Source organism: Rattus norvegicus, chromosome 3 (assembly GCF_036323735.1).
Source record: "Rattus norvegicus strain BN/NHsdMcwi chromosome 3, GRCr8, whole genome shotgun sequence".
Taxonomy (NCBI): Eukaryota; Metazoa; Chordata; class Mammalia; order Rodentia; family Muridae; genus Rattus; species Rattus norvegicus.
Window position 1 is genome coordinate 145,509,773 of NC_086021.1, and position 26,074 is coordinate 145,535,846.

General features: G+C 38.8%; 1 pseudogene; it reads right to left on the reverse strand.

Moving 5' to 3' along the window:
• Nucleotides 1–12,859: 12,859 nt before the first annotated feature.
• Chp1-ps1 (calcineurin-like EF-hand protein 1, pseudogene 1) lies at nucleotides 12,860–13,368 on the reverse strand (annotated as a pseudogene).
• Nucleotides 13,369–26,074: the final 12,706 nt, after the last annotated feature.

Here is a 26,074-nt window from a genome sequence, read left to right on the forward strand (position 1 = left end):
CAGATTCCTTAAGAAAAAAGACATTTCTTCTACATTGAACAAAGGCTTATCCTGCATTAAATATATTGAGAGTTGCTAATTTTGAGATTTCCTTGGAAAATAATATTTGTATTTTTCTCTGTGAATTTCATACAGTACATTTAATCAAATAATCACCCCAACTCCTTCCATATTTACTCTCCTCACCTGCAATTTCCCACCCACAAAACTTTCAGTTTTTCTTTTTCATTTTTCTTTCTCTTTTTTCCTTCCTTCCTTCCCTCCTTCTTTTCTTTCGCTCTTTCTTTCTTTCAATCCCCATTATGTTGAGTTTGGGTAATCTGACTATTTTATGTGAGGCCTCTTCTTAGTGTGGTCAAGCTACCATGGGTCAAGACATGGCATGTCACCATGTGATGTCAAAGCCGACTCTCCTTCTTCAGCAGCTATCAAATGCCAATCGTTTCCAAGGTAGTGCTGGGATTGTGTTCCCACTTCTCTCCTTCCACGCTGAACTTTCGCCTTGCCACGACTTGTACAATTTCATCCTGCTTAGGGCTGAGCATTCCACCATCACTTACTTTCAACATGTTGAGAAGTTAAGGGCCTCTGTGTTAAAAGCCATCTACTGCAAGGGGAAGCTTTGCTGATGAGGGCTGATAGTGGTACTGTGTTATGAGTAGAGACCATTAGAAGTCATTTAATACTCTGGCCATTTAACAGAAAAAATAGTAGTAGGCTCTTATCTAAGGCTTATAACTTATCTAGGCACACATTTTTAGTCCTTTTAACAGTGACAGAAAGGCATTTCTCCTGAGGGAGGGTACCCAAGGACCAATAAGAAAGTGATTGGTTGTTTTCAAAATATTTGTGCCACTACTGCACCATTTGGCATACCCTTCCAGACCAGTCTTTGTTGCATCTTGCAACCCTTTATCCTCTGGTAGCATAGATATCACCTTTCAGCACTTATGATAACCAATAGAGATGAAGCTTGCAAGTGAGTACCAGCTTGGATTTTCTATATTCTGCAAGTCCACTTTGTAGTAACTTCATCAATAGGTTCTTACCATTGAGTACTGGAGGTAACCAAGAAAACTAGCAATTAGCTTGTAACGCTTCATGTAGGATCTATAAAATTCCATTGGCCCAAAACTCACAAAGATGTAACCAATTCCTGGTACTTGTGTTTTTATATGCTAGCATGTGGTGTCCTTCTGTTGTAGAGAAACTCCAATAAAACTCTTTTTACATATGCACTAGTAGAAATTTTAGGACGCTTCTACTGTAGTAGGTTTCCAATTGGCTTTCTTAAAAGGCCTTTGGTGTTAATTGGGCATCCCATATTTCCTCCTCTCTCTACCCCATCTCCCACTCTGATTTATTATTTCCTGCTCCAATATTCCCCTCTAATTTTTGTACAATATAATGTGTTGTTTCCGCTTCCTTGAAAGCCCCTCCCCATGACCACATAATGATTTTTTTGAATGCATAATAATACTGTTGAATGCTACACACATTTGAAGATTCCAAGTGAACGCACTTTCCCCAAACCAGTTGACCTGAGTTCTGTCTCTTGGAATCACATGGTAGGATATAATAGACAGTTGTAAAGTATCTTCTGACTGCCATACTCATCCCCACATTCCAAATACATAAATGAAAAAAGTGGAGATACAAATTAACTGATAGTGTATGAGAATGTTCAACATTGCTAATCAGAGAATCAATCCAAATGAAAACCATATTGACACATTTTATTTATTATGATTGAAATTGTAACTTCTATACAGGATGTGGAGCAAAGGAATCCTTGCCTGCAATTGAAGAGAATCTAAAATAACACAATTGTCATGAAACTAGGATCAGTATTCCTAAAAAAATAATAATGTATATATAACAGAGATCTGCTATATGTTTTAATAAAAATCACTGCAATGAAGAAACATCTGAAATCCCATGTTCATGCAATATTTAGAGCTGCCAATTTCTGACATAAATCGAAGCACTCATCAACAAACAGAAGATATTATGTAGTAAGTGAATATTATTTACTAAAAAATAGAAAATGGTGTCATTTTAACTAAGCATAGGTCTGGAGAGCATATGTCAGTCAAAGCTTGCAAAGTTTCTGCTATCTAGAGATCTATTGGAGAACCACTGATTAGTTAATAACAGTGTTTTAGTAATGTATTAGATACTCAGATATTCCTGAAATAGTCTATCCTAAATGTTCTTGCCATACATACACAACCTGCATGCATGTGCCCAAACACACACACACACACACACAACACACACACACACACAACACACACACACACACACGACCATTTGAGATAATAGAAATGTTTCAATTGTGTGATTACAGAAATCATTCTCCAATGCACACACTTAGCCAAACATCAAATTATTAAATATGAATAGAAGTAGACAAGTGGTGTAAGAAAGCTGGCTGATCCTTCCTGTCTCTATCTGCGCCCAGAGCTGGGGCTGTCCCACAATCCTCAGAACCAAAACCCAAAGTCAGGAGCACTCTTCCTCCTAAGCCACAGCCCACAGGTAGGACCCTGCTTTTGCTCCACTGATTGTCCAAAGAGAGACCTGGCAGAAGTACACTGGACTTGGAAATCATAGGGTGACCTGCAACAGGACACTTGAGGTCTCCTTCTGTACCCAGAGCTAACGCTGCCACAGCCCTGTAGACCCAAAACCTGCTCTGAGAGAGCTGGTCTCCCAGGAGCGCTCTCATTCCTAAGATCACAGGTTCACAGGTTCACAGGCCTACAGGATGGAAAAGCTCCAGTCTGAGACAGCAAGACCAACTAACATCAGAGATAACCAGATGGCGAGAGGCAAGGACAAGAACTGAAGTAACTGAAACCAAGACTACATGGCATCATCAGAATTCAGTTCTCACAAAACAGCAAATACTGGATATCTCAACCCGCCAGTAAAGCAAGATTCTGATGTAAAATCACATATCGTGATGATGATAGAGGACTTTAAGAAGGGCATAATAACTCTTAAAGAAATACAGGAGAACACAGGCAAACAAGTAGAAGCCCTTAAAGAGGAAATACACACACACACACAAAAAAACTCTCAAAGAATTATAGGAAAACACAGCCAAACAGGTAAAGGAATTGCACAAAACCATCCAGGATCTAAAAATGGAAATAGGAAAAATAAAGAAACCACAAAGGAAGATAACCCTGGAGATAGAAAACCTAGGAAAGAGATCAGGAGTCATAGATGCAAGCATCACCAAAAGAATACAAGAGATAGAAGAGAGAATCTCAGGAGCAGAAACTACCATAGAACACATTGACACAATAGTCAAAGAAAATGTAAAACGCAAAAAGCTCCTAGCCCAAAACGTCAAAGAAATCCAGGACACAATGAGAAGATCAAACCTAAGGATAATAGGTATAAAAGAGAGTGAAGACTCCCAACTTAAAGGGCCAGTAAATATCTTCAACAAAATTATAGAAGAAAACTTCCCTAACCTAAAGAAAGAGATGCCCATGAACATAAAAGAAGCCTACAGAACTCCAAATAGACTGGATCAGAAAAGAAATTTCGCCCGTCTCATAATAGTTAAAACACCAAATACACAAAACAAAGAAAGAATATTAAAAGCAGTAAGGGAAAAATGTCAAGTAACATATAAAGGCAGACCTATCAGAATTACACCAGATTTCTCAACTAAGACTATGAAAACTAGGAGATCCTGGACAGATGTCATACAGACCCTAAGAGAACACAAATGCCAGACCAGGCTACTGTATCCTGAAAACTCTCAATTACCATAGATGGAGAAACCAACATATTCCATGACAAAAATTTACACAATATCTTTCCACAAACCCAGCCCTACAAAGGATAAAAGGTGGAAAACTCCAACACAAGCAGGGAAACTACACCCTGGAAAAAGCAAAAAAGTAATCTTCTTGCAACGAAACCAAAAGAAGAGAGACACACAAACATAATTCTATCTCTAACAACAAAAATATCAGGACACAATCACTATTTCTTAATATCTCTTAACATTAATGGACTCAGTTCCCAATAAAAAAAACAAAGACTAACAGACTGGATATGGAAAGAGGACCCAACATTTTGCTGCAGATAGGAAACGCACCTCAGTGACAAAGACAGACACTATCTAAGAATAAAAGGCTGGGAAAAATTTTCTGAGCAAATGGTTCCAAGAAGGAAATTTCTCTTATGCTGGCTGAGCAAGGCACTGATCTACATGTATAACAAAATGTTGTTAGGAGACAGTCTATTGCTATGAAGTATTTAACAGAGAAGTAGTATATTGTTTTTCCCTAGGTTCCAGGCCCATCTAGTCTTAGGTTCTTGGTCACCCAAATAATGATTTGGATGGGCTTCATTTCATGGAGTTTGCCTTAAATCCGATTAGATATTGGTTGGTTAGGCCCATTAGCTTTGTGCCACTATTGTACTAATGCATTTTCAGTCATGTTATCACTGTAGATTGAATGATGTGTAGGTGGCTTGGTGTTTACCCATCCCCTTTGGTAGCTTGCAGAGTACCTTCAAGTATCATGAACATTATTAATCCATAAAAGTAAATGCTCTGGTAGGCACCAGCTTGACTTTTCTATGTTCGTTGAGTTGTATAGATGTGGTCTTCACCAATGGGACCTTACTGTCAGTTTTTAGAGACCAAGTAATTGCCTTGGCAATAGCCTGGGTTGTTTAGTGGTTCCCATGAGGCCTCATTGTCCAAAAAGACAATTGGATGTAACCTATTACTTAGACCTGGGAATGGGGTCAGAAAGGAAGGAGTGGCCCCCGCACGTGCTCGGCTACAAATCTGGTGGTATAATAAGGATATGGAATTGGAAGACAGGCAGGAAAGTGAAGATGGCCTAACTTAATTTCTGGTTGGTGCAGCAGGAGGGTTTCTAAGAGGAGCCTGTGGCAGTTGGTGGCTGACTCAAAGTGATAGGGTGGGAAAGGAAGGCTGCTTTTTAGCTTCTGGAGAATTCTCCACACTGATTTCCAAAGTTGCTGCACTAGTTTACAATCCTACCCACAGCGAATGAGGCTTCCTTTTCCCCACATCTTTGCCAGCATTTGTGGTCAATTTTGTTGTTGATTCCACTTTCAGAGGGTTAAGATGAGATCACAAAATTTGCATCTCTGCAATTGCAAAGGATGATAAACAGGACTTGGTATACTTGTATACCAAATATAACTTTTTATAGTTTATAGAGCAAGGGCCTTTGAGATGATAAGTGCATAATAGTATTTGCTGTTAAGTCTCAACACCTGAGTTCAGTCCCTAGAAGAAAAATACCAAAAGGGGAGAACCATCTGTCTGCTAGCTCTCTTCTGATCCCCACGTGTCCATAGTGACACTGGTACACACACACACACACACACACACACACACTAAAATTAAGCAATACATTTATTTATGTAAAGACAAAGAGATTTAAGCAGAAGTTGAAAGTCTCTAATTATGATAAAGGATTTGATGAAGGATGAATTGGAGCTGTCAGCCACAGTGGCTGACACGGAATTACACTGATAAATGATTTTCTCCTCCTCTCCTGTTGGCTTATTGCTTGTGTGGCCACTAAAGCTTGTCACACCATCTTATAAATGCAACATTGGGCATTTCAAATGCTTGCAGCCAATCCAGCATCTCAGAAGCTACCTTGGAGTCCGTTTCTAACAAGCCCTCCAGATGACTCTACTCCAGGGCAAAAGGAGAGGAGGAAAGTTTTGAATAATGTACATCACAAGGATCTGAGTGAGGGTGATCTAGGGACAGACAAAGGAATCCTTAAAAAACAGAAGTCCATGGCTACCCCTCTGCAACTTCTTTGCTAAGTGGATCACACACTGAGTAGTGGATTCCCATGAGAGAATGAGCAACTCTTCTGTGTCACCACATATTTTGTAAGTTTAGCACCAAAACTTCTACGCTGCTGGAAACTACCAATTCTCAGACAGTGTAATTCAACTGTTCATGTTTACCATGTGGCTTGGAAGCCAGTTTTCCAATCCATGGGACTCAGACAAGCCTTCTGTTGCCTCCTAGATATTAAAGTATTTATTTACTCTGCAAAGTATTTTGAGGGAGTCGGTTTCCCAACAAAAGGAAACTGTCACAACCAACAATTAAGTTAATTTGAAACCAATGTTACACTCATATGAGTAAGCTTTACATTTTACAATTGTTAAGAATCTGATTCTGAAGCCAGGATTTAGTGTCAGAATTTTGTTTTTGGCATTTTCCAGCTATGTGGTCACTGACAGATGAACTAGCATCATGGTGTCTTCATCTGTGAAATGAGCCTACCACAGTGTCTACTCAAAACATTATCTCAGTATTTTTCATCCTTTTCCCCATCAAATAGATGTCCTCTTTTTTTAGTTATAAGGCTCAGTATTGACTTTAATGATATTTATTTGTTAACTTTTATATTTGTGAGGGTTTTTGTTGTTGTTGCTGTTGTTGTTGTCGCTGCTATTCCTTTGGTTTATCATCTGGTTAGTTTCAAAGTATGATTGGCTAGTGCCTATAATATATTAATATCTTTCAGCTAAGCAAATATAAAGTTTCGTGTACTTTAAACCTTATTATTAGTATTGAAACACGGTACTTGATAGTAACCTTAAGCAAGAGACATCTTGACCTCATTTAAGTGGTAGGCGAACAGTCACAGTATTTAGATGGGTCTGAAGCCACATTCGATCCTGACAGAAAATAGTAACGGATGCTTTGTTAGATTCGTTTCACAAAGTGATGCAGGTATATTATCTCTGAAAAATAGGTGGCAGAATGAAAAACACGTAATGCTCTAGTCAAATACGCAGACAGTGCAAAAGTGTTTCCTAGAAGTGAGGGCTGTGAAATTAGCTCCGGTCTTCTCCTTCATAAAGGCTGTAGAGACGTGGACAGAGCAGACAGACTCCACAAATGTAAGTTTGAAGTTAGAATACAAAGATTGTATTTGCCTCTGTTATACTTACCAATCTCAAGAACTTGTGTATTATAGACACAGTTGATTTAATCTTTAGTCTATGTGTATTATAGACACAATTGACTTGTGTATTATAGACACTATTTCCTTAGAATTGAGTTACACATACAGAGAAGTGTTGTGTTATGAAAAACACACAGATGAACAACATATATACACACTTATTTGGAAAACACTGGTATCTTTTTGATAATTGACTCATTTATTTGTTGGATACTGATGGCTTACATTCCGAGTTTTATCTTTTTATACCCAAGTATTTGCTTTATTTACATGCATGCAGTAATGGATCAAATGGATAAGGTTTGCCAGGCGGTAAGGACACACACCTTCAATCTCAGGACTCAGGAGCCAGAGGCACGTGGATTCTGTGAATTAGCAGCCAGTCTGGGTCTACCGAACAAGTTCCAGGACAGGCGGGGTTCCACAGAAAAATCCCGTGTTGAAACCATGAAAACAAAACAAAACAAACAAACAAACAAAAGGATAAGATTGACCTTCATGGACATAAGGCCTATGTAGAGATCATAATAAAATGTCATATTTACAAATGTGTGATTAAAAGAATAAATAAACACCGTATTAGTAACTTTACTCTAGCAAAATATCCGAGAAAACAATATAAAGGAGGAAGGATGAATTTTCAAAGTGTCCAATCGTGGTTCACGTGCCCTTTTAGCTTTTAGCTTTAGTGCCAATCTTCAAACTAGGACGTGGGTGAAGGAAGCTGTTTATATCATGGCAACCAGCAAACAAAGAAAGCAGAGTGGGGGGGGTGGGAGAGGTGGGGAGGGGAAGAGGACAACCAGGAGCTATACCTTTCAAAGGCCTACTTCCTCTAACCAGGGCCCACATCCTAATAGTTTATTTAGTATGCAAGTTTCCAGGGATTAACACCTCAGTACTCTGATGGCTACCAGTCACCTCTAAACAGCACCATTGTCAAGGAACCAAGACTGAAAAACAGGAGCCTCTGGGGAGACAACTCACATAAAAACCATAGCAATGTAGGATGGAGACTTTGTGGCTCTTGTGCTGCTTCACAGTTTGTGAATAAGAGCATTGCCCACATTGTTCTCTGGGATGAACTATTTCTTGAACCATTCCCATTAGGTTGTGTTATGTAATGACCAGCTTTGCAAGATAGTGTAAATGTCACTTTTCACACCAAAGTGACACTCATCAGGGTAATATAAGCCAACATCTTCTGGATGGAAGGACAAATGAGTCTTTGCTCTCCTTCTATAACACTCATATTGACTGTGTGGCAGCCATTTGGTTCTCTCTGTGTGAAGAGAGATATGAGACTCAGGAGAGCAATGTAAAAATTCTAACACCCCCGTCATTGTTACTGTGTGAGTATAATTTTTTTTCCTTCACTGGTGTTTCAGAAGTCTACATTGTCCTATCAGAATTTATGGAATTACAAAACAGACTAAAATATTTGCTTGCATTTGTGTTGAAATATGTTTTGAGACTTTGAGGTTCGTTGACAAGTCTCTCAACCACTTTCTCACTGTCTCTTTCTCTTTTTCTGCTACTTTGACCCATTTTTTTCTATCTCCTGCTTTCTCCTTCAGTAACAACATTAAATGCAAGATAGCAAAATTCTTGTTCAAAAATTACTTATGATAGCATATGAACTTTGAGCATTTAAAAGTATGAATGTGATTTTTTTTCTTGCAAGTAATACTGAAAAATGTTTCAATTTCCCAGTCACTAAAACAGAAAACCTTAAAAAGATATTTAAGTGTACACAGAGAATGAGGGAGATTAGACCTAAAGAGGAGGCTTTAATAAAGAGGCTTCTTAAACTCCAGAACTAACTGGGAAACATTTGGCACTAGTGCAGGGACTGTGGTCTCTGCTATGGGTGATCCTGACTTGTGAGGCTTCAGTCCCATACAGAGGTAACACTATAATGAGACATATTTTTAATTAGGGTTAAAGAAGGAACATTCCGATTCATAGTTTACTGAGCTATTAAAATGGATATTAAAATTTATTAAGTCTATTTTAACAGTTCACATAATAATATGCTAAATTATACGAATGAATTTTCTAATATTAAAAGTTCCTCATATTCCTGTTTGCTTATGTGAAATATTATTATGTTCTGCTAGACTAAATCTATCTCTTTAGAATTTGATAATTGCTAGTATAGTCATTTGTAGATTTATATCACCTACAAGGAAATTTGTATATCTATACTTTCTCTAATTCCCTATATGGTATCCTTAGAAATTATTCAGCCATAAAAATTCCATAGAAGAAATAAGCGTAGAAACATAAGAGTCTGGGTGCAAGCAGAATAACAAAGATGATTTTGGTGTGTGTCCTACTTAGCATTAACTGTGACACAGCCTAGAATATCTGAAGAATTTCTCAATTGAGAAATTGTTTTCATCAGCTTAGTTTGTGGGAGGGATGTGGAAGAGTTTGGAACTTTGGGCTGGAAAAGCTCCTGAGTCTTCATAAGCTATTTGAATGTGGATCTTAAAGACAATGTTCATAGTAATGTAAACAGCGAAGGTCTATGTCACAAGGCTTCACAGGGAAGCAAGGACTTAGTCAAGAACTGGATTAGGACACTTGGCTCAGAATTTGTCTTTGATAGACACACTGGGGGAGAAGAACCAGTTATGATTGTCAGAGGGGTCTGTTTCATTGAAACATAGCCTCTTGTACTTTTGTAGGGCAATGGGGTACTGATGTACTAGGGTGAAAGAATCATCTGGGATTAATTGAAACAATAGTATCATGAGGTAAAAAATATTCGGTGTTTCACTGGGACAAAGGAAAATATTTTTCCTTTGGGTCAGTGAACAGAAGCTGGGGTCTAATTGGGCCAAAGTTACTATCAAACTAGCAGCAAATTTCACAACATGAACGACTCCTAGAAGGGACTGTTTTTGAAGGCAGGAAAGCTGCAGGATTTAAGAGGTTGTTGAGAAAAGCTGAAGCTTGGTGCAATGTGGAAAGTCAGAGTTCTTAAGAGAGGTCAGTGGGGAAGGTTCAGACCCTAGGACATTAGAGGCGCTGTGACTTGTGGGATGTCTGCCAATTACACTTCAGATGTAGAGTGGAGCTGGCCTAACCTTACAAGACTAAGTGTGTGCTGAAGATGGTACAGCTAGAGAAATGATGCTACTAAAGCCCTTTGGAACCCAGAAGATTATACCATGAGTGAGTCCCAGGTGCCAGACATCAAATGATTTGGGTTTTCATTGCTGGATTTTGAATTTGCTTTCACATGATTGTTTTTATGCACTAGTTATTCCCTTTTAGATTAAAAAATGCATAATTATTATTTTATTTTACAGGAGCCCACAGTTCAGATAATTTGGATTTTTAAAGTGTCAGAAATTAAATCAATTGAACTATGTCTTGCATTAGAATAGTAACATGGGAATCTTGACAAAGAATGAAAGGTTATTACTTAAACCGATGTATCTATTTATAAAGATGATTGCAGTTTCCCGGTTAGAATTCTATCAACTTGAACATTGTATCTCAATTGAATTCATCTTAATCTGATTGCTTTGTGGACATTGCAGTGTGAAACACTGCGTTGATTATTCATTGAAGTTAGAAGGAAGTAGCATTTCTTGAGCAGATGGCTCTGGGTTGTATAGGAAGCCTACAAGCAAAGCAGACAAGCCATTACCTTCAGGTTCTTGCCTTGAGTTTTTCCCTTTACTTCCTTCAGTGATGGGCTATAAACTGGATGTGTAAGCCAAATAAAGCCTTTGCTCCCCAAGTTGCTTTGAGTACGAATGTTTTAGCAAAGTGATAGAAAGTAAACTAGGAGAATTTATTGCCTTAAGTTTAGGAAGGTTTTAAGAATAAATCTTTCTTTTGCATTCTACTGTTATGCTCTGAAGATTCTAGATATATTTGGAAGGTGTATTTGGTTTATTTTAAAAATTATCAGACTATATTTTGCAAGTTCTGTTGACCTGTATTTCAAATGTTTTCTCTTGTATTTTTATATTTTTCGTTCTATTTACAATAATTTATTGATGGACTGAGAAATATAATATTAATGGGATAATAAGGCACAAACTGTGGATTAAGACAGTTTGCTGTACAGCAAGGGACGAATAATCTTAGAAACTTTTAATATGTAAACAAAGAGGCCTCTTAAGAACTTCTCAAAAATATTAGTACCAGACAATTCTTTCCCTTTACACAATTACTACATTATATCATTTGATCAGAAACTCAGCCATATTTCAGAAAGAGCTCCCCAGTTCATGTAGACTCAAGTCATACATCCTAGCCACTCCCCTTCTCCTCCCTGTAAAGAACCCATTTTTAGTGTTTTTTGTGTTTGGATTTTCAATATCATAATTTTTCCTAAAGAGTTGGCTGTTTAAATATGTTGGATACCTTTGCGAAGCAAGGAAGAAAGCAAACAGTGCCAGAGAATGCCAGCCAAGAGCAGACACAGATAGAAACATTCTGACTCAATGAAGTCTAAGCTGACATTGGCAGAAAAGTATAGCTGCACCACTCAAAGGCATCCAATGTCCCTCAGTTGTGGCCACCAGTGCCAGGCCCCATGCTTCTCAAGGATCTGCAGTGGTTTACATAAGGAAGGAGTCCTGTGATCTGGAAGCCCATGGAACAATATATCCAATGCTTTTGATGAGGATTATGAGCTGATTGGGGCATCCAGCATTAAAATTTGCCAAGAATAAAATTCATTCATAAGTTGGTATGACACTTTAGGACACCAAGAGCAGTATTGTTATTCTTTATGACTGAGTTAAGTCAGGTACGTCTGTCACACTATTCTTTCTGTTGGAAATGTGAAGAATCTTCCAGAATACAGAACATGACCCAGGCTGCAGAGATGATGTAGATGTTCTCCAGAGTGCCTAGCTTTTTCCTTCAAAAAACAACAAGGTTGCCCACATTTTTTTGAGCATCTACTCTGGTACTAACAGTGCCCTAAAGAGGAGCAAAGTGGCAGTCATAACACTATTTTTTGAATGTCAATACCGTACTGAAAAAAGAAACCACATTAACATTTTGACATCAAAAGAGCCAGAGATAGAGAGACCTGGGGAAACCACCTAGGGGAGATGACTCTAAAAACCTCACTATGGTCCCTTTTTGTGAACATGTTCATTCATTAGCCCTGTGATGACAGAGCAGGGGACTAAAATTTTGTCATAGACTTCCAAGAGTAGTACTGGTTGAAGAAAAGCTTCTGGAGAGACAATTTCCCAGAGACACATGAGACCTCCAACTATCCTGCCATGTCAGAAGTAGGAAAAAGAGCATAGACTAGTATCAAATAGAACACAGAGAGTCTCAAGGAAAAGGAGGAAGGCTGAAAGGCTGAATGAATAGAAGGTTGGGTGACAGGGAAGAAGGAAGTAATGAATACACAAGAAGGACACAGGAACATGCTAGAGTCCTGATGAAGGGAAGACAGCATGGATATGGTCCTCATACAGTGGAAGCTTTGCTGTCTGTTTCCTGATATGAGTCCCTGTCTGATTTTGTCAGGTGGAATGGATCCATGGCATTCAGCAGCAGAATAGGGATAGAGTGTACTTACAGAGGCCTGGTGGGTGAATATTGAACAGAAATAGATTGGTTGCCATTCTGTAATGCCTGTGTGTACACAAAAGCCAGATCTGTGTGGAGAGGAAAGATTTGGGATTGTCATGCAAGAATAGCAGTATTATGGGTAAAGGAATGGCAGGGCAGGGGATGACTGGAGGACACAAAGAAGTTCCAGTACTTAAATATTAGAAAGGAAGAACAATTTGGTCTCTGTCCCTTGGGGAAAAGATAAGATACTCGTTTTATTTTGTTCTATAAGTCCTTCACAAATTCTACAAAAATATGGCAGTATCTCCATCCTGAGCAGTCTCTTGGGTGGTCTTGTCTGTGGTGATAGCCTGCTGCCTGTCAGAGATATTCACTCCCATCATCATTTGTAGACCTGTAACAGCTTATCATGGGAGAGCTTGTCATTTTTATCGACATTGTAGAGTCTGAGAGCAAAGTGCAGCTTCTTGTTTTGGCAGTTTAGTGGTTTTGTTTTGTTTTGTTTTTCTTATCTTCAATGGGTCAAAAATGAGTCAAAGTTCTCATCAATAATTGGAAGCTCACATGGTCCTCGCCATCTGAAATGAAGGCATTGCTTGTGCTGTCCCCAGTGTGTTGATGGCAAGCTCTAGACTCATCTGGGAATCCTCCAAGCTTAGAGTTCCATCCTCTTTTCTTAACTGATGAACCAGCCATACAGGAGATTGATATGACTGTGGGAAATGTCAGTCTCTTTCTTGGCTTTGTTCTCTCTGTCCTTCAGTAATGTAGAGGGGCGAGAACCCAATGCCATGCTACAAGCTTCTTCCATAACAGCAGTGCCAAAAACAGCATCAGGAGGAAGGGAAGGGAGGCCCTTTGCATATTTTAAATTCTGTCTTTTTTATTTGATAGTATGAATAGTTGGCCATTTGAAAAATGAATAGCCTAAGAGCGAGCAGTTGTTTTTGATAAATCTCTCATACAATGTTTGTTTTCAGGGATACCTTATGGTATCTGTGTTGGTCATGGTGGTATGTATGTCACACACACACACACACACACACACACACACACACACACACACACACACACAGAGGGTATTTGACCTAATATTGACTTTCTCCTTTCTTTCTCTCTTTCCTTCCTTCTTTCTTTCTTTCTTTCTTTCTTTCTTTCTTTCTTTCTTTCTTTCTTTCTCTCTCTCTTTCTCTTCCTCCTCCTCCTCCCCCCGTCTGACTTAAAGCTTCTTACTGTATAGTCATAATTCCTTGTTATATTTCCTCCATCTTGGCATATAACTATATTTGCTGTGAGAGGACAGGTAGGTTTTTATATGATGGGTCCTCACGCCTGGTACTCATTCCTACACACTTTATTTGCTACCACATAGTAATAGGCAAGACTCAGGATGTGGCCAAACTTAGTTGCTCCTAAGTTGTTTCAGGGTGACTATTATATTTATAGGCATTATTTTTAGATAACTGATTTACTCAAAGCTATTTTTTAACATTTAGTTTTCCCTCCAACTAATTGCTATTTTTGCTATATTTCCAATAATACCTCTTTCATAAGCTGTGCTCTGAGATTCTGTTGCCCTTCAGTTTAATTGGAGATAGAATTTTCTATTATTAAGATGGTTACTATTATCATTTTCATGTTGATTTCTGAAAGGAGAAGACAGCTATATCTTCAAAAACTTTAACCAAAATTTGACTTAGTTGAGCTTTTTAGGCCCTTCTAGAAGTCTTTGAGCTCAGAGCATGGAATCTAGTTGTAGAGCATCATAAGTTACACGAGTCAGTATCCATGGTAACCTGTAATAATAGTATGACTACAGTGCATTGTGTCTTTAATACACCTTACAGTTGCATCTCGTTAATCTCTCTGTAGTTCTGCAGTTTCCTATCTGCAGATAACTCAATTGGGATATTACTTATAATAAACATGTTACAAAAATTATTTAAGAGCCAAATTTAACCAAAGTTGGTAACTTCTGGTCACTTTCATGCCAGAAATTTCTAGTAATGTTAGATTTACTGTAGACAATTCAGTTCATTTGAAAGGCAACATTGACTGCTATAGAAAACACTGTCAAAATCAGTACCTACCACCTATTTTGAATATCTGGGCCTTTCCCAATCTCAAGATATTTGTTATGTGGAGATAAAAAAAATGATTGGTCTTGCTAAAATTAAATATTCTTACTTTTAAGTAACTTTGAGATTATTTGTATGAAAAATAGGGTCATATTGAATTTGTAAACTCACCACCTCCTGTGGCAAATTTCAGAGCACTCAAATTTATCACTGTAGGTATTCAGAGAGACAGTGGAGTGTGGAGTTAGACTCAGTTTTCAGCGTGACATTGAAGCTGTCACTCATCATGGCTCACAAGCACAGGCGAGCTCAATACAAAAGCCACCTTGCATTACTGCCCATCCTATTTTCTCTCCTTACACTGGAAAATATGCCCCTTTGTCCAGACAAATGGAGTTAAGAGAACAAGAGTAAATTAAACCAGGCCCATCAAAGAAGCAATGAAAGCACCTGTATATTGGAGACTTTATTAGAAACTCCAATTCATCTCCCACAGAACCAATGTTACCATTTATTTTTATTAAATAAAATTCTGGGCTAAGGTACTCAAGGGAAGTTTTCCATATATTTTCCTCAGAATCCTTATTTGTGGTATGTTAGATTTATAAGTAGAAGGCCAGGATAAAACAGTGTTATTAGGAAAAGTGATCACATATATGGTCAGATGAGAAACTTGATCAAACTTTCTAGGCTGTGCATTCATCATTTTCTCATGGTGAGACGTGGGTAAGTCAAGTACTGAACTATGCCTCAGATCACTGGCATCAACATAATGCTCTTTACTGCCCTGAGAAGTAGTGCTTTAAATTTTATGTGTGCACATTTAATCTTCCCTAAATACTGACTTTGATTTGGCGTATCTGAAATGGACCTGAGGATCTAAATTCACCAACCAACTTGAAAATTCCCTATGAGAAACGATGCAGCAGCCACTGAAATTCCCATTGGTATCAAGTGTTAAAAATGTGGCTAATGGTAAGGAAACATTTAACATGTAAGAACACAATATGGTACATACATTACAGAATCTTTGTTACTTCTTTCTTAAATACAGAATAATAGTTTTTGTTAGGACAATTTCATACGTGTGTGTTTGGCTCACATTTGCCACGTTGTTATCTTCCCTGTCCGCGATAGCTCTCTTCTTTTTAGAAACAGATATATATATATATATATCTCCTTATAACATGAGAAACTAACATTTGTTATTCATTACACTTTCTTATCCCTTTGTCATTTTCGAGTCCCCTTTTCCTTTATGTAGGCTATTCCTTCTATGTAGAAGAAATACATATGTGAATATATGAAAATGTAAACATATATATGATATACACAGGCATATTTTTGTGATTTATTTATTTATCTATTTATTTATCAGAATAGTTTCTCTGTGTAGCCCCGACTGTCCTGGAACTCACTCCATCAAACAGGCTGGCCGGGAACTCAGATATACTGCTGCTTTTGTCTCCCGTACTGGGATTTGCATCATCAGAGCCTGGGTGATTTGCTCTGGCCATCCTCTCATCCCTATTGGTGTTGTTTGTTTGTTTTTGTGTTTGTTTGTTTGTTCCTTCAGATGTTTGGTTATTTTAGACAGGTTTTCTGTAAGTAGATCAGGTTGACTTTGAACTCACAAAGATCCACCTGACTCTACCTGCCCCTGACTGCCTTTGTCAAGGCATGTGCCACCATTGCCAAGCACACTTTAAATTTAAATTTCACATGTGATAGAAGGTGTGATATTTTTCTTCCCTGCTGTAGCTATTTCATTTCCATTGAATATATATTGTTGTATACACATTCTAAACAGTCTACATATAGATCAAGTTTCAATAAAACCTTCATTTCTAGGGATAAAGTATCTACAGGAACATTTGACAACATTATATATAGAAAACCACTAAGACTTCACAAAAGCAATTATAAGCAATCCAGTAAGGTTGTAGATATGGATTCAACATTTAAAAATGGGCAGTATTTATGTGTACAAATGGTAAGAGTGATAAAGAAGCAAAGAACACAGTCCCACTTACCACCTTCATACAAAGGCTTAGAAATAAGTTTAAACAAGGAAGGGAGCCATAAATACTGACAAACATTACAGAGTGATAAAGGCACTGAGGAGTATTCACGTAAGTGGAAAGCTAGCCTGTGTTCAAGGACAGAAACAAGGGATACTGATAAAATTTCCACTTATTATTTGATACAGTCTCAATCAAATTATAGTGGCATGATTGAAAAAAAATATTTCATTACATGTATTTACTTACCTGTATGTGTGTGAGGGTATAGGAATAGGTGACTATACACAGGCAATGACAGCATGCTTGCACTCTACATGGAGTCACTTGGAGGACGGAAGATGACTTTCTGATGCCCGTTATTTCCCTCTACGTCAAGTACCTAGGGATTGAAATAAGCTCAGCAGATTTGCTGGTATGCGCCTGTACCTGCTGAGCCATCTTGCCGCTACATAGGTTTGCTTGTTTGTTATAACTAAAAACCATTCCCAAAATATGTGTGGAACAACCAAACATCCCTGAGAGTCCAACCAGTGTTGCACAAAACACAAAAGAAACAAACAAACAACAACAACAACAACAACAGCAACAACAACAACAAAAACCCCAAAAGCCAAGATTGGAGATACTGTACTCCTTTACTTCAGAATATACTGGAAAGCCATAATAATCTAGGGAGCATGTTATTCCATTAAAACAAAGCCACATTAGCCAATGGAACATAACAGAGAGCCCAGTTAGCATTTAATGAGGTTTTAATAAATGTAACAAGAACATATCCAGAGGAAAGGACAGCCTCTTAATAAGTGGTTTGAGGACAACATGTTTTTCACATGCAGAGTAACTAGATTAGATCTTTTCCTTACATATAAAAGTAAACTCTAAAGGAATAAAAGATTTAAATGATGGACTTAATACTATAAAAATAATGAAAAAGAATTTAGGCCATTGGTTTGAGCAATTTTCAGGGAGTGACATTGGACCTAAAAGGAAAGGTAAGAAAAGAGATAATTTATATTCTAACAAAATAATGCTTCTGTACAGTGAGTAGAGGGACAGCCTATGGAACGTACAAAAATGTTTGGAAACCATACATAATCTGATAAGAGCCTAATAATATTCAAAACACATACAGAACCCAAACCATATGAAGAAAGCAACAGAGCAGGCATGGAAGCACATGTCTGTATTGGAATTATTTTAGTTTAAGTAGGAGGATGTCAAGGTTCCAAGCGCCAGGCTAGTGAGCAGTTGTTGCAGAAAAGGAATGCAAGCATATAAATAAAATAGAACAAAGGCGAAAACTATATACCAACAAATTAAATAACATAAAACATTTTCTAGAAAGGTAAGCTACAAAAATTTGCTCAGTGAGAAATAATTTGAGTTACTGCACCTTATTTGTGGAAATACTGAATAATTCAAAAGTGTAACTGTAAGAAGAGAACAATCTCATTTAAAACAGTTAGGGATAAATGTACTCAAAGAAGTGTAATACATTTTCATGGACAACTACAAAATATTCTGAAGAAAGTGACTGGAAAGATGTGTCCAAAGACTGAAAAATTACTGCTTATTAAAATTGGGTTATGGTTATCCAACTCTATGCATAGACTGAATATAAACTTAGAATACCAGAAATCAATAGGTTGATTGCAAATTTTACATTAAAATGCCAATTTTTTGAATAGCAAAAATGAGTTTAAACAACGACAGTTTGGAAGACTAACACTGCTCAGTAATCAAACCAGTCACAACAAAAAGAACCAAGTTGTAACAGAGTAAGCACGCCCATAGGTGAGGACTAAGGTGGAACGGAGTCTAAGGGCAAACTCTAAGGCTTCTGTGGAAGCTTCTGTGGATTGCTGAGGAAAACGAAGACAGACAGACAGCCTTTCAATCAAGTGAAGCTAGACGCCACACAAGACAATCCGTGTAGTATAAGTGGTGAATAAAGCTACAGGAGACTCTCACTCTTCCTTCCGCTCTTCCACTCTCTCTCTCTCTCTCTCTCTCTCTCTCTCTCTCTCTCTCTCTCTCTCTCTCTCCCTCTCCCTCTCCCTCTCCCTCTCCCTCTCCCTCTCCCTCTCTTCCTCTCCTGGCTTGACACGATAAAAAAAAAGACAATCCGTGTGGACCCCAATTCACACCATATCCATAACATAAAGTGGTCATGTAATTCAGCAAACATGTTAGAACTATTAAAAGAAAACAGAACTAAGTATTGATCAGCTATATTCATAATTTCTTAACTATGGCATCCAAAGCCAATGAGCAAGAGAAATTTGATGTCAAAGTTGAAAACTTTCATGCTTCGAACCATGCTGTGAAGGAAAAATAAACCACAAAACTTCAGTCTTGAACAAAAGACTTGTCAATCTTTTATTTTGTGAGAAGCTTGTCTGTACATAATGTATGAATATCAGAATTTGGTCCTGAAAATATAAATTACCCAATTTAGAAAGTGTGTAAAGAATTTGAGTAGGCATCTGTTCAAAGCAGATATGCAGATGGGCATCAATTGGGGCAATGATCCTCAGTGTCACTAGTTGTAAGCAAAATGCAAATTAAACTACAAGGGCTGCCAGTGTGCATCAGCTAGATTGGCTTTAATTAGCAAGATACTGGTGTGGGTATAGAGAAATTAAAATGCTCATCAAATTCCGGCGAGAGTGAAAATGGTGCGTTCAGTTTGTGAAACAATTATGGAGGCTCTCAAAATATTAATTATAGAGTTACGGAACAACCCCATGCATTAGCAAATTTTCTCTTTCTGTGTTGTAATACCCTTATATAACCAACTCAGGGAAGAAAGGGTTCGTTTTGTCTTACAGTTCCTGAGGGGATGTGGTCTTTGTTGTGGGGAAGGCAATGACAGCAGGACTATGAGGCACGGTTGGTGGGCAGAATGCATTCTGATCACACTTCATTTGCGTACTACAAGTAGAGTAAGAGAAGAGGCAGAGGGGCAGGCCATGAAACCTGTGAAATGTGTCCTCCAACAAGGTTCTGCCTCTAACATCCTATAACTTTCCCAAATAGCGACACCAACAAGAGACAAAGTATTCAAATACACAGCCTATTAGGGCTGTTTCTCATTCAAATCACAACACTGTGCAAGTGTGTGTGTGTGTGTGTGTGTGTGTGTGTGTGTGTGTGTGTGTGTGTGTGTGTGTACTAATCTATAAGGTTAGCCTGGGTGGTCTATGAGCTGTAGGACATTGCCTGTTTCCAACCCCTTGGCACTTGTGCTTCAGACATCGGCCATCATTCCCGGCTTTTATGTGGGTATCCCGGATCTGAACTTAGGTTCTTAGGTTTGAATGACAGGCACTTTGATGACTAAGTCATATCTTAGCACCAGTTCCATTCTTAGATATGATAAATAGTGCATACGCATCACATATTTATAAACAAATTTTCCAGGTAGATTTAATCATAGTAGTTCAAAATGAAAAGATCCCAAGTGCTAATTATTAAGCGAGTTTATAATAAAATAATAGATATATTGATTCTATGGGATATTTATTCATGAAAAGGAAGAGAGCATTGATAAATGCTATATTAGCCTTAGGCAAATAATCTAAGACCATCTGATTTATAATTGAATTTATGCAAAATATACAAAATATGTAGATCTGTAGAGACAGAAAGTAAGTAGCTCTCAGAGTTGTGCATGGGAAGACAGAGGGGGGATGCTTTCTCACAGATACAGGATTTCTTTTGTGGTTACGAGAATGTTCTAAATTTAGACTGCTTAATTCTGCAGATAAAAAGCACCAAGGTGTATGTTCTCTTGGGCAAAGCGAACGATGTGTGAGTTACATCTTTTTAAAAGGACATCCTAATTTGTGTACTTATTAAATGAATTATACAACTAGTTCCTGAAGGTGTATAATCTTTCTCAGTACATTTAAAATGCAGTATATTTGAGAGATCAAATGGAAGGGTCTTGCTTGGATAACTACTGTGGGTCTGAAAAAACATCTAGTGTGAGCCCGTGTCAGTCCCTGAAATGGAAATTCTGGCATTCTCTCATTCACAAATCAGATCTTCTATCATCTTCTTTTACGTGAATTTTCACTTGGGAGCTAATTTTAATTCCCTGATACATGATTTCTTCTGGAACCTGGGGGGGCAGCTTTTTTTTTTTTTTTTAAGAACTTTGCAGCCTAACCTGGACGTCTTGCCTCAGGGATTAGGAGATGGAACGCCACAGAACTGTTCTTCATGAACTGTGCCCTAACTGTGGTTACTCCACACCCACAGGGCCGACTTAGAACAAGCTCAGATTTCCTCTCCTGGTTTCTCCTTGGCACCAGTTGCGTTCAGGGAGAATCAGACAGGAGTGTCCGTCCCACAAAAGCTTTTCTCCTGGTCTCTGTGAAGGCTGAAGCCTGTCTGTGCAGGTTTCTCCATGGGGCTGGCCCACCTGTGGGGCTGGCTGGACCCTGAGTGAAGGGGAAAAGAGAGAGGTCTGATCCAGTTTCCCAGCTTTGAAGTAAAGAATAAGCCAGAATGAAGAAGCTCCTGATCAAAGGCTGCCCAGGCTGCCTGTCGATAAGGAAGGCGGCATTAACTCTCCAGGGAGAGCTCAGGCATCTGAGGCCAGGTGGAGAGAGGGCTCCCAGCTCTCTGAATAGGCGCTTTTGTTCCTGCACCCTCTGACAGCAAGAACTATTTGAAACAACTGCAACCGGCAATTTCAAACTTCGGATTGGTTTATTGCGATGGCTTTCAAACTTTGATAGGCATCAGAATCACTTTGGGGGTGGGGGATGGGGGTGGGGGGGTTGTTTCTGGAAACAGAGGCTTGGTTCTTCCCCTAAAGCCTGTCACTCCTTTAGGTGTGCCTTTCTGTCAGTTTCTCACAGGTGATTTAAATGCTGAAGTTTAAAAACCTCATGTAAGGTTTACTGATAATCTGAAGGTGAAAACTTTATTTTGAAGAAACAGTTTAGGGCTGGGTACGTGAGGTGTTAGTTTAGCATTTGGAAGACCCTGAATTAGTCCCAGAACTTAACACACACACACACACACACACACACACACACACACACACACACACACACACACACACACCAAAAAAACTTAACATCGCTATTTTTATATAATTTTTACACATTAAACACACTCAAAAAGAAGAGACTTTACATTTAGTCAGTGTAGACTACCACTCAACTAGGTAGGCTAGCAATTCCCCTGCGTGTACAAAATCCTTTGTTAAAATTTCAGACACTGGGCTATGTGCTATGGGTGGAGATGGATAACACAATTTTGTTTCCAAGAGCCCAGCATCCTGCTGGGGAGACAGACATGTAAACAAATAAATGAAGTATTAGCAGAAGAATGTGAAAGGCTGTTCCAGCCCAGTAAGACAATGACTAACTCTGCCTGGAGGGTGGGAGAGGGTAGAGGCTTTCCCAAACACCCGAGCTTGGAGGTTAGTCTAAAGCCCAGGATCAGCTTGCCTCCCTGGCTGGGGATGTGCAGGTGGCCTGGCACAGGACTTGGGAGATTCCAGTCCTAGGTGAAGGCCTGTGCAGACGCAGGTCTTGAGAGGCCTGGGGAGATTTGTTATGGCGGGATTCACTGGCGGTTGGTGGTGGAACCGCTGAAGAAAATGTGGACAAACAGACTCCATATGAAAGGACCTGTCATCCCCCGGGGAAGGCAGCTGGGGACGTTTTTTCAGGCAGGAGTACTTAAAGCAAGAGTTCAACTGGAATCCTGGGTCTAAAAGTGTTGCTCCAATGCAGGAAGCGTCAATCTAAATGATATAAGGCATGAGTTTGCAGACACTATAAAAACAAAAACCCTCTGGTATTTATTTCCAATTTGATTTTGCAAGAGTCAATGACTACTAATAACATCATTAGCATTTACAAGGTACTTCGCAGTCGAAAAAGATTCACAATTATTGTCACGTAATTGCAATATAAAGCACATTGTCATGTGCTTTTAATAGCCCTGGAGACACCGCATCTGTTTTTCGACTTGGTTTTCTAGAAGACATTTCTTCAAGAGGTTGGAGAGCTTTCAGTTATCACACAGATTATGAGGAAGCGGACAAAGGCTTAATCATGCATTTTCTGAGTGAACTTTTTTTTTTTTTACTATAAGATCGATTTACTGAGCAAGATAGACTCCAATAAAGATGTGCAAAGATCCAAAACCACCAAATATTTTACAATGGCATGTTGCAGCCTAGAAAAAAAAAGAAAGGAAGATATTCTGTATTTATCCAAACAGGCATACCTAGGCTGGGTCTCCAGTCAGTGTGTGAGAATCGAGAATTGCAACAGAAAATGAGAGGTCAAGTCTGAGGCTTACTCTCCTAAGGCTTGCTTCCTGATGGCTTCACAGTCTGATGCTTTGAGGCAGCATTCTTGGTTGTTTCCCCGTCCACCTGGTAGCCTGATGCCAAGGTTTCTCATTCTCTTGGGACCACCTTTTGTTTTTAATATCTGCAAGGTTGTTCCAGCATTAACCATCTAAGGGGATACAACTTGAATTATTATTTCCCGCTCTCACCCAGCTCAGCCCTGTGACTGGCTTTGACCGAGGAGACATTAGCAAATGTGATATTAGCTGGATTAGGGAAAGTAGTGTATACTTAACTTTGCCTATCCTCGTACCTTTTTCTTCTGAGAGTCATGTGCTCAATCGAAATTACCCTCTCAGCCATGCGAGCTGTACACTGGGTGGGGGGGGGGTAAATGTGCCTTTAGTGACTGAGTTCAGTTCCCTTTGTTGAATGTTAATATGTATATGTAAACAAAAGTCTCTAGGGTACTCACATTTTACTACTAATGTAGTTACTTTTCATATTTTAATAGGCCATCTATTATTGAATTAATACTCACATATTCAGAAAAGGCTAATGCAACCTGTCAAAGACTGATGCAAAAGTCAAACAATGTTCTTCAGCTGAACAAAGCTAAATGCATTCTGTGTTAAGAACTTTGGGATCGATGACAGTAGCCACTACAGAGAGCTTGAGGTAAGTGACAGCTTGCTATCCCCATACTTTTATTAGAAGGTTGCTATAAAAATCAACTGTGCACCAAACTATAGATGGATAGTAGGTTATAGAAACACTCCGTAAGCCTGGAAATTTGGCAACATTCTAGCTCTTTAATCTTGAGAACCCTCCCAAACCTGTTCCCTTGGGAATCCTCTAGCGATTCCCTACCCTGTCTCCAGGCATTGCTGATGTCTCTGCAAGGAGCTCTTTTGCAGACCACTGGACTATTTTCATGATGGCTTATCTGATAATATTGCTCAGAAATTTGACTCCCATGTTTGACACACGCCACAAGCCACTTCAATTTTAAACGTAACTTTTTAGACGGTCATGTTAGACTGGCTTATGCTGGTCTCTGAAGAAAGATCGTTGGCAACTGAGGCAATGTTAGATGCATCTAGGACCTAGCAGCGGTATTAGCTGTAAAGCTCATTTATTTATTGGGTTGAATCCCTCTCATTGCCTGAGAGAAAACAGACAGCTCTGTCTGCATTTCAGTTATGCTTCCTCCAGCACTCAAACTCCTTCCTCTGACCCTAGGAGATGTGGTGACTTGCAGAGGCTAAAGGAGGATTAGGACTCCCACGCTAACATTAGCAATTGATTGAAATGTGGTTTCAGGTGAGGGCAGGAAGAAATCACACAGAACAATACAAACAAGTTCATTGTGCTAACTCTAAAGTACAGTTCCCTGAGAACCAGGTGTGAGCTGGCTAGAAAGGATATTACTGGCTCAAGGTTCCTCTGGGCGGTGTTGGAAGGTGGGCCTGTGTTACACCCGTCAACCTCACCTGACTCTTTCAGAACTGAAAAATTCTCCATTTTCCTTCGATTCTATTCACCTCTGCCTCTCCCTCTCCCTCCTCCTCCTCCCCTTCTCTCTCTCTCTCTCTCTCTCTCTCTCTCTCTCTCTCTCTCTCTCTCCTTCCTCCTTCCCTCCCTCCTTCCTTGTTCAGTAGACATGGATGGATGTATTTCAATAGAAAACCATATTTGCAAGGTGAGGGAAGAATAGACACTAGGGCCAAATTTGGAAGAAGGAAAGGGAGAAATGAAAAGAATTTGAGGGTTTGTTCTATATCATGCCCAATTAAGTTACTTGGTCTGATAATACATGGGTCTCACAAAATCTCTGGTTGTTAGGAAGCATTATTACAAATCAAGGCAAAAACAAAAACAAACAAACAAAGCAGGAAAACCAAAGTGTTTAATTACTTGGACAGTGGTTAATCAGATAGTAAAGGTTGGACATGGAGCTTCAGGTCAGTTTCATTCATCCAGAAAGATTTTTCTCCATCCTTTATCTTTTTCTCATTGGTCTAGAGCAATATCATTGTCTAAAGATACACTTTATCCATTTGATTAGTGTTATTGGCCAAAAGTCAAGACACCAATTGGCTAAGTATTGGAGATTTACTAATGCCTTTTATACTGAGACTTAATTTTCTTTCTTCTTCCTTCATTTTGGGAGTTTCTTCCCTAAGCTCTGTGTGTACATGCTTTGACTGAGTCTGATTTTTCTTGTGGTTTTGGAACCGGTACTAGCCTAAGGACTGGTTCAGAATTGGCTATGTTATACAACTCATATCACTGAGAGCTAATCTGGGACCTTTCTCTGGTACTCCAAGGGGAAAAAAGCATTATCTGTTTCTGAAAGCCAAGTTAGCAGAATTTAAACCTGGGCCCAGCTAGCCATCATTTTGAAATATAAGAAATTATGGACATGAAATACATGCAGTAAAAATAACTAAGGAATGAAAACAAATGGTTGTTCTCTCTCTTCTTTCTTTCTCTCTTAAATCCATTCCATATCTTAGTTGCAAGAGAAAAACAATGACTTTCTGGTATGCAAAGTTAACCCAGATAAGTTCATCTCAGATCTCATGAAGGTTACAGCTTATAGGAAGATGGGCAGCAATCTAAGACTAAAATGAACACTATAGAGATTAATAAGTACACTGAGGAAAAGATATTACTTATAAAATCCTATTGTACAATTGTGCCTGAGAGGGAATCATTTAACCCCTTTCCATAAAAATGACTACATATATGAGTCAACATGTTTAAGACTCCAGATAAAATATGGTCTGGCCCAGAGGAACAAAAGATAGAAGACATGTAAAGGAATGAGATTTAATGTATTTGTAGAAAAGAACAGTGGTATAATATGAGACAAATGTATGCATGAACCAAGCTGTGCATGGTCCTGTGGACTGTGGTAAGGATGTAGAATTTTATCATGAGAAGTAAAAGAAGCCAGTCCAAGTTTTCAAGCATGTTTGCATGATTAGACTTGACTTTTAAAAACACACTTCTGTGATTGGAATGGACCAAAGATACCTAGAATGAAGGCAAGAAACCCCGTTAGAATGT